The sequence below is a fragment of the Balaenoptera ricei genome, chromosome 14 (genome assembly GCF_028023285.1).
Source record: "Balaenoptera ricei isolate mBalRic1 chromosome 14, mBalRic1.hap2, whole genome shotgun sequence".
Classification (NCBI taxonomy): Eukaryota; Metazoa; Chordata; class Mammalia; order Artiodactyla; family Balaenopteridae; genus Balaenoptera; species Balaenoptera ricei.
In genome coordinates, this window is record NC_082652.1 from 34,999,402 (window position 1) to 35,008,196 (window position 8,795).

General features: G+C 40.0%; 1 pseudogene; it reads left to right on the plus strand.

Moving 5' to 3' along the window:
- Nucleotides 1-389: 389 nt before the first annotated feature.
- LOC132347417 (PX domain-containing protein kinase-like protein) lies at nt 390-2,167 on the plus strand (annotated as a pseudogene).
- The last annotated feature ends 6,628 nt before the right edge of the window (nt 2,168-8,795 follow it).

Genomic DNA, 8,795 nt, shown 5'->3' on the forward strand with positions numbered 1-8,795 from the left:
AAAGGAAACCATAAACTAAATGAAAAGACAACCTACAGAATGGGAGAAAATATTTGCAAACGATGCAACCAACAACGGCTTAATCTCCAAAATACACAAACAGCTCATACAATTCAACAACATAAAAAGCAAACAATCCAATAGAAAAATGGGCAGAAGACCTAAATGGACATTTCTCCAAAGAAGAAATACAGATGGCCAATAGGCACATGAAAAGATGCTCAACATTGCTAATTATTAGAGAAATGCAAATCAAAATTAGAATGAGATATCACCTCAGACCAGCTAGAATGGCCATCATTAAAAAGTCTGGGCAGTGGCAGCGGATCCCGGCAGGTGATGGGAGTCGGTGCCTCTGGACCTGCCCCTGGTCCCGAGGCGTTGGTGGTGGATGGGCATTCCGGGATGGCCTTCATGGAGAAGCCACCGGCCAGCAAGGTCCTGCTGGACAACACGGTGCCGCTGACAGCAGCCATCGAGGCAAGCCAGAGCCTGCAGTCCCACATGGAATATATCATTTGAGTACAAAGAAGAATTTCTGTAGAAAATAGCTGGCAGATTGTTAGGAGATACAGTGACTTTGATTTGCTGAACAACAGCTTGCAGACTGCAGGCCTAAGTCTACCTCTTCCTCCGAAAAAACTGATCGGTAACATGGATCGTGAATTCATAGCTGGGAGGCAGAAAGGTCTTCAGAACTATCTCAACATTATCACCACAAATCATATCTTGTCTAATTGTGAGCTGGTTAAGAAGCTTTTAGATCCAAACAACTATTCTGCAGACTATACTGAGATTGCCTTACAACAGGTTTCCATGTTCTTCCGATCAGAACCAAAGTGGGAAGTGGCGGAACCATTGAAATACATAGGTTGGAGGATAAGGAAGAAATATTTCTTGATGAAGATTAAAAATCAGCCAAAGGAGCGGCTAGTGTTAAGCTGGGCTGACCTCGGTCCTGACAAGTATCTGTCAGATAAAGATTTTCAGTGTCTAATCGAACTTCTGCTGTCCTGTTTGCACCCTTACATCTATCATGTTACCTTTGCCACAGCTAACAAATCCTCAGCATTGCTAATTAGAATGTTTAATGAAAAAGGAACTTTGAAGGACCTGATCTACAAGGCAAAACCAAAAGACCCATTCCTAAGGTACTACTGCAACCCTAAGAAGATTCAAGGCCTTGAACTCCAGCAAATAAAAACATACGGGCAACAAATATTAGCGGTACTAAAGTTTCTCCTTGACAAGGGATTCCCTTATGGGCATCTTCATGCTTCCAACGTGTTGCTGGAAGGGGACACTTGCCGGCTGCTGGACCTTGAGAATTCCTTGTTGGGCCTTCCTTCTTTCTACTGATCTTATTTCTCACAATTCAGGAAAATCAATACATTGGAGAGTGTGGACGTCCACTGCTTTGGCCACTTACTGTATGAGATGACGACCGCCAGACTCGGTGCCTATAGACTCCTTCTCTCCTGCACTGTCTATGGCTGTGGTGGCCATGTTGGAGTCTACACTGTCTTGTGAAGCCTGTAAAGATGGCAGGTCCACCATTTCCTGGCTCTTACAGATGCCATTATTCAGTGATGTTCTGCTAACTACTTCCAAAAAGCCACAGTTTAAGATCCCCACAAAGTTAAAAGAGGCATCGAGCATTGCCAAAGAATGTATAGAAAAGAGGCTAATTGACGAACAGAAACAGGTCCACCAGCATCAAAGACTGATGAGACCTCAGTCTCACCATGGATCTGAAGAAGAAAGAAAATAGAGGAAGATTATAGTTTGAAAGAAGTCAAAACAATCTGCTGTTGAAAATAGTGAAGAGCATTCAGCAAAATACAGCAACTCCAATAATTCAGCAGAATCTAGGGCCAGCTCACCTCTCACATCCCCGTCATCACCAACTCCACCCTCCACAGCAGGGATGCCCGCATTACCTCCTCCTCCTCCTCCCCCTCCTCCTCCTCCTCCACCTTCTCCACCTCCTCCTCTGCCGCCAGCAGCTCTCTTGCCTCCTGAGAGCACAGAGGCACCCACACAGCTTCTGCCCCAGGCTGTGAATGGCATGAGCCAAGGGGCCTTACTCAGCTCCATCCAGAATTTCCAAAAAGGAACTTTGAGGAAAGCGAAAACCTGTGATCATAGCACTCCTAAGATTGGCTAAAGCTTTGTGTGTACACTTGGAGGGAAAAGTTCTTTTTTTTCCTTCCACCTCCAACCCCTAAAGTACCCTCTTTCTGGATGAATAATTGCTGAGCCAGTACAGCAACATACGACTTTGCAGATGCTCGTGTAAGAGGCTTTTCAAGAGGGAAATAATCTTCAAGTAGAGTAAAGTCAGGCTAGCATTGCTGCCTTAAGAAATATTTTGCTCCTTTGTTACTGTTGAAAAGGAATCTTGTTCATCCTCTAATGGTCATCTTTTGGTGGCAGCAGCATATTGGAATCAATTATTTCCACCAACAGAAGGAAATGGACAAAAAACAAAAACAATGACAATATACAGTCACAGCAGTGAATGGCCTTTGTGTTGCAATCCCTCCTATCCTGTCAGACAGCTCCTAGAAATGTTCCTCTCATAGTTCATTTCTCTATTCTAAAGCATTTTCTGGTTATTTCTTAGATAACTCCCATTTTTGCTACCTTAATTTCATCCTAGACATTAACACTGTAGCCCAAAGCACAGTTACGCCGCTGAGAGTCAGAGAAGCAACTGAGTTCTTCATTTTCCCCTCAAATAGAACGGGGAAAGTTCATAACAGTCTCTTAAGTTCAAACAGGAACTCCACTGTGGTTATAGAACTCAGGGCTGCTAAAGGAACTACTCTAGACTCTTAGTTCACTTTAGTTAGTATGTATCGAACAGACAAAAAAATGTTAACATCAGAAAAAGCTCTTTAGGGGCTTCCCTGGTGGTGCAGTGGTTGAGAGTCTGCCTGCTAATGCAGGGGACACAGGTTCGAGCCCTGGTCTGGGAAGATCCCACATGCCGCGGAGCAGCTGGGCCCGTGAGCCACAACTACTGAGCCTGCACGTCTGGAGCCTGTGCTCTGCAACAAGAGAGGCCACGATAGTGAGAGGCCCGCGCACCGCGATGAAGAGTGGCCCCCGCTTGCCACAACTAGAGAAAGCCCTCGCACAGAAACGAAGACCCAACACAGCCATAAATTAATTAATTAATTAATTAATTTTTTAAAAAAAGAAAAGCTCTTTAGAGGATCTTCTTAATCCTCAGCAATTAAGTCAAGTTTGGGGTTTGCCAGGGGAGGGTGTTATTATTACAACACAAGTACATTTGGCAAAATGAGTTCTGATTTTTGAAAGATTTATCCAAATATATCATCTTTTTAATGTTACTCATTTATTAGAAAGATCCTTTATCCTATGATTTGCTTAAACCCTTAAATAAATTGCACTTTAAAGGATTATAAATAATCCATCTAAAAATTCAAGTTACATCAGTGTTGGTTACGATGCAGAGAGAATGTCATTGTGTATAGTTTCATATAATTTGTGATAAATGTTCAGCTGTATTTTTTATTAAAATAAACCATATCACACACACAAAAAAAGTCTACAAATAACAAACGTGGAGAAAAGGGAACCCTCATACACTGTTGGTGAGAATGTAAGTTGGTGCAGCCACTGTGGAAAACAGTATGCAGGTTCCTCAGAAAACTAAAAATCGAGTTGCCATATGATCCAGCAATCCCACTCCTCGGCATATATCCAGACAAAACTATAATTCTAAAAGATACATGCACCTCTATGTTCATAGCAGCACTATTCACGATAGCCAAGACATGGAAACAACCTAAATGTCCATTGACAGATGAATGGATAAAGAAGATGTGGCAATATATATACAAAGGAATATTACTCAGCCATAAAAAAATGAAATAATGCCATTTGCAGCAACATGGATGCAACTAGAGATTATTATACTAAGTGAAGTCAGAAAGACAAAGACAAATATCATATATCACTTATTTGTGGAATCTAAAATATGACACAAATGAACCTATCTGTGAAACAGAAACAGAATCACAGACAATAGAGGATAGACTTCTGGTTGCCAAGGGGGAGGGGGGTGGGAGAGGGAAGGATTGGGAGTTTGGGATTAGCAGATGCAAACTATTATATGTAAAATAGATAAACAACAAAGTCCTACTGTATAGCACAGAGAACTAGATTCAATATCCTGAGATAAACCATAATGGAAAAGAATTTGAAAAAGAATGTATGTATATATATAACTGAGTCACTTTGCTGTACAGCAGAAATTAACACAACATTATAAATCAACTATACTTCAATTTTAAAAAAAAAGGAATCATTGCTAATACCCTGTTGTGGGGAAGAAAGGAAGAAGAGGTGTTTCCTACTGTCCCAAGGCCCGGTGATCACGAAGGGGCACTTCTGAAGGGCGACCCGTGTTCTACTGGCCTCAGTGTCAGCGTCCAGGACACTCGGGACCACAGTGGGATTCTTCCCAGACTGGAGAGGGGGGCATTAGATAGGGTCCTGGCAGTGTGAAAAGACATCAACAGATCCCCGAACTCCGGAGATTTCACTGCTGAAGATTCGAGTGTTAACATGCGTGGCTGATGATGGGACCAGGATGATGAAACAGTGTAGCGCATCAGAAAGACTGTTACCATAGACAGAGGCAGAGAGATGCTCACTAACCAAGTAAAACAGAAGCATCCAAACTTTTAGTCTTTTTAACAGTAATCTGGAAAATGGCAGCAAGCTGGCACCATTTTTGAACTCCCCAAATCACCCCATACAAACAGAGCAACTAGGAGAGCAAAAGCAAAACCTCACAGGCCACATCTACAGTCAAGTGGTGGGAAAACATATCCCTGTGAACCCCCGGTATATGTGTGGGTTGGAATCAATGACTGGTGATGTTAAGATATGCGTGTTACAGGAAACAGAAAGAAGGAGGCAAAAGGGCCTCCTGTGGCCCCAGGAGCCTGTAGAGTCTTGTTGGCTCCAGTTTGTGGGTGAACACAGAGCACCACTGTGGGTGGTGCTGGGGCAGCCTGGGCCCCATGGACCCTCAACAGAGACCCGTAACAGACGTAACCAACGTCCCCTCTGAGACAAAGCCCCGCACTGAGGAGAAAATGCTGGGGATGGAATCCGTATTGAGCAGGAAAGAGACAATAGGGGCAAAGGAGACAAGAGAAAGAGAAGATCCAGATAAAAGTTGGGGAGGGGGAAAGGGTAGCTACCAGACACTGTGAGGCTGTCATTGTAAACGCTTCCCAAGACAGATGCGGGGGGCTAGAGCTGTGAAGCCAGGGCGCTCTCCTGATCCCACCTTCCCTCCTAAGAGTAAAGGAAACTCATGCCAGTTAAACATTAGTACAGAAAACAATTGCGGTCAAAGCCATAAGGGAAAATGGACCTGTGAAACACAATAATGTCCCTACAGACATGAAACGCGTGCTGGCAAGACAGGCCGACCCAAAAATGACAGTCTAATAATTCATATCAAGCTAAATAAAAGGGAAATGAGTGATAGAAGCCTTGAAAGAACAGCATAACCCCAAATTTAAAAAACTCAAGAAGATGCTAATTAGAGAAAACACAGACTTGAAAAGCAAGTCTATAAAATTTGGGAAAATACTAGAGAAGAAAGAAAAATTCACTTTAAAATCTCAGACTAAATAAGAACAACCAAAGCCGTGAATGAACACCACAGAAAAATGCTTTAAGAAAAATAGAATGGGAAAGAATGACTATCTTTTAAATAAAAAGATAAAATACATATACATACTTATATATATACATATATGTAAAAAAGATATAGACAACAGGAAAGGAGATCTAGTATCATAGAAGTACCTAAAAAAGAGAATCAGTGTAATGAAAGAGAACATATATTATCTATTATAATTCAAGAATATTTTTCTGAAATTAAAAAAAATACTTGCACTACCTATTGAAAGGACATACCTGGCAAAATTGACCCAGAATGGCCTGCACCTAAACATAGTCTAGTAAAACTACTGATCTTTAAATAAAAAGAAAAAATTCTTTCTGGTGCCAAATTTAAAGATTAATATCCCTTATAAAGAAAGAAAATGAGACTGTCATCAGATTTGGCAATAGCAGTGCTTTATGCCAGAGGACAACAGGGTAACGTTTAAGAAATACAAGGAAAGCAAACCTGAGCTAAGGAGTTTATATCCAGCTACACTGATCTTTAAATGTAATGGTCACAATTGCTTATGCCCACGTAAGAACCCAGAGTCTAGTTCCTATGAGTCTTTCCTGGGAAATTTACTGGAGAACAAGCTTCAGACAACCAAAATGATGGAAGAGACATCAACAGTAGTAGTGGTAGTGAGCACTAAATACAGTGTATTTGTTTGTATAAGTTGGAGTCCCTGTAGGTTCTAAGGGAGAGGGTGTAAGAGGAAATGGCCAAAGGATGGAGGGTAGATGAGAAAGAAGATATGAGACGTAGAGGAAGCCCTCTGATTGTCTCACAGGTATCAATGGGGAGGAAAAAGGTACTCGTTGAAAGTAGATTCTGGGGAATGGGAAACAGGGAGAAGAAGGGGTCACTAGCTAATGTCAATTTCGTTCATAGTAGGATGTTAGGAGGAAGTAGTAAAAGGGGGATTAAAGGTATCATACACAGATATTAGTAAGTTCATACATCATATTAGCTCATGTCAAAATATTAATAAAAAGGCATCAGAACAAAGAAACACAAACCTTTCTAAATACAAAAAGATATGCAAAAGGGAGACAGCAAGCAAACATTGTAGACCAGTACTTCTCAAACTATTGATCGGGAAGGACCAGTAGTTTTGTTTGTTTGTTTGCTTTTTGTTCCCCCCCCCCCACCCCGAACAATGGCAAACCGCTATTTTTGTAAAATACACAGTCATATGCTTGGACTTTACGGCAGATTGCCTAAACATTTCTAAATGTGTTCTTTTGCTTTCTGTACATATGCCATGGCTTAGTAACAAACAGTTCATGGATCAGACTGGTAAATACCATCCAGTGAAAGAATAGGAATGTAAAGCAATAAGATTAGGGGTGCGTGTATATATTATATATATGGAAATATACAGAACATTAATGTGACAAAACTGATGCCTGTTAAATTAATTAAACAAGGAGGCCATTAGACTCATGCCCTGATGCCACAGAACCCTGTGTAAGCAAACTAAAACCTAAGACAGTAAATGCTTCCAGGTTACAAAATTAAGACCTAAGGACAACCCATCACAAAGAGCCAGCTGGGCTTTAAGCTGCAGCTGATCAGTAATTTCCTTACTTCGCTTCCACCTTTTCTCTGTAACTTTCTCCCCAGGCTTCCGTCAGTGGAGCTATTAAAAAGTTCCAGTTTGGCACTGCCCTTTTGAATCAATTTTTGCTCAGATCTTAAATTTTTTAAGATCTTTTAACATGTCAAACATTTAGATCCTATTAATAAATGTAAAAGGGCTTAATTCACCAATTTCTTAGAAAGGATTTTCAGATTACTTAACAAAGCAAAATCTAACACTCCAGGTTAATATATTGATATATTATTTATGTATATTTTATATCTGTATACTTTTCTCCACTTGGAATAATACATGTAATTTTTTCAGATGAAGGAAAGTCTGAAAATTACACTAACACTTGTCTAATAAAGAGGAAGGGGATAAAAATATATATGATCTAGGTGCATATGTAAAATTAATACATATATAAGTAAACATTAACCTTAATGAAAGGATAAAAATCAGAGCCTTTAAAAATAAAATAGTAACCAAAAGGTAGAGGTAGGAAATAGGACAGAGGGGAAGAGGGGATAAGAATAAAAACCAGATTTGTTTTCTAAATTTGACTTTAGAGTCATATAAAAATTTACATAATTATAAAATTAAATTTAACGTAAAGCAGTCTGTAAACATCAAAATGTGACAGCTGAGCCTTATGTCCAGCAGGTGGCATAACAACACCAGGAATACCCTTCCAAGTGTCTCTGAAACAGAGACTTGACTGTTGTCCTAAGTGGAATGTTACCATAAGAACAAAAACAACTACAGAGAAACTTAAACTGATATTTTCATCATTTTCTTGGTGGTATCTTAATATTTATTCTGAGACCATGTGTGTGTATTATGGATAAAAGCAAATGAGTAATTATATCATTGAAAACCTGAATATTTGACATAAGGAAAGTACACGGCAAAAAATAAAATCCTCTACTACTGAATTTGAATAAAAAGTATTTTATGATGCACATTATTTTATTAAACTAAATAATTCCTAGCTTTGTCCTCTGAAAAGACTTAGAAACAAGTGCTCGATCTCACACACTGAGATCATGGTCTCCACATACCATTTTCTACTAAAAGGAATCAAGTGCTCCTTGAAGAAACAGCTGATTACAGATCTGTGGCAGGAAATATATAAGATGATATCAGAATATCAAAGGCAGCTTTGATGATATCAGAATGCTGATATTAAGTTAAAGAAGCTCCCAGCAGCCAAAGGTGAGAAAACTTAAACAATAATAAACACAGTAACTGCAATAAGTTGAAACACGTCAAGTGTGCTAAAGTTCGTGTATTCCTAATGATACTATGAAAATAAAATACTACTGACCATCCTTGAAAAGGCAGGGAAACCAAAATCATTACAAACGAGCAAAGAGGAGAGATCAGGGAGGATGGAGGAGGGATGGAATGGGAGTTTGGGGCTAGCAGATGCAAACTAGTATATAGGATGGGTAAACAACAAGGTCCTACTGTATAGCACAGGGGACTATA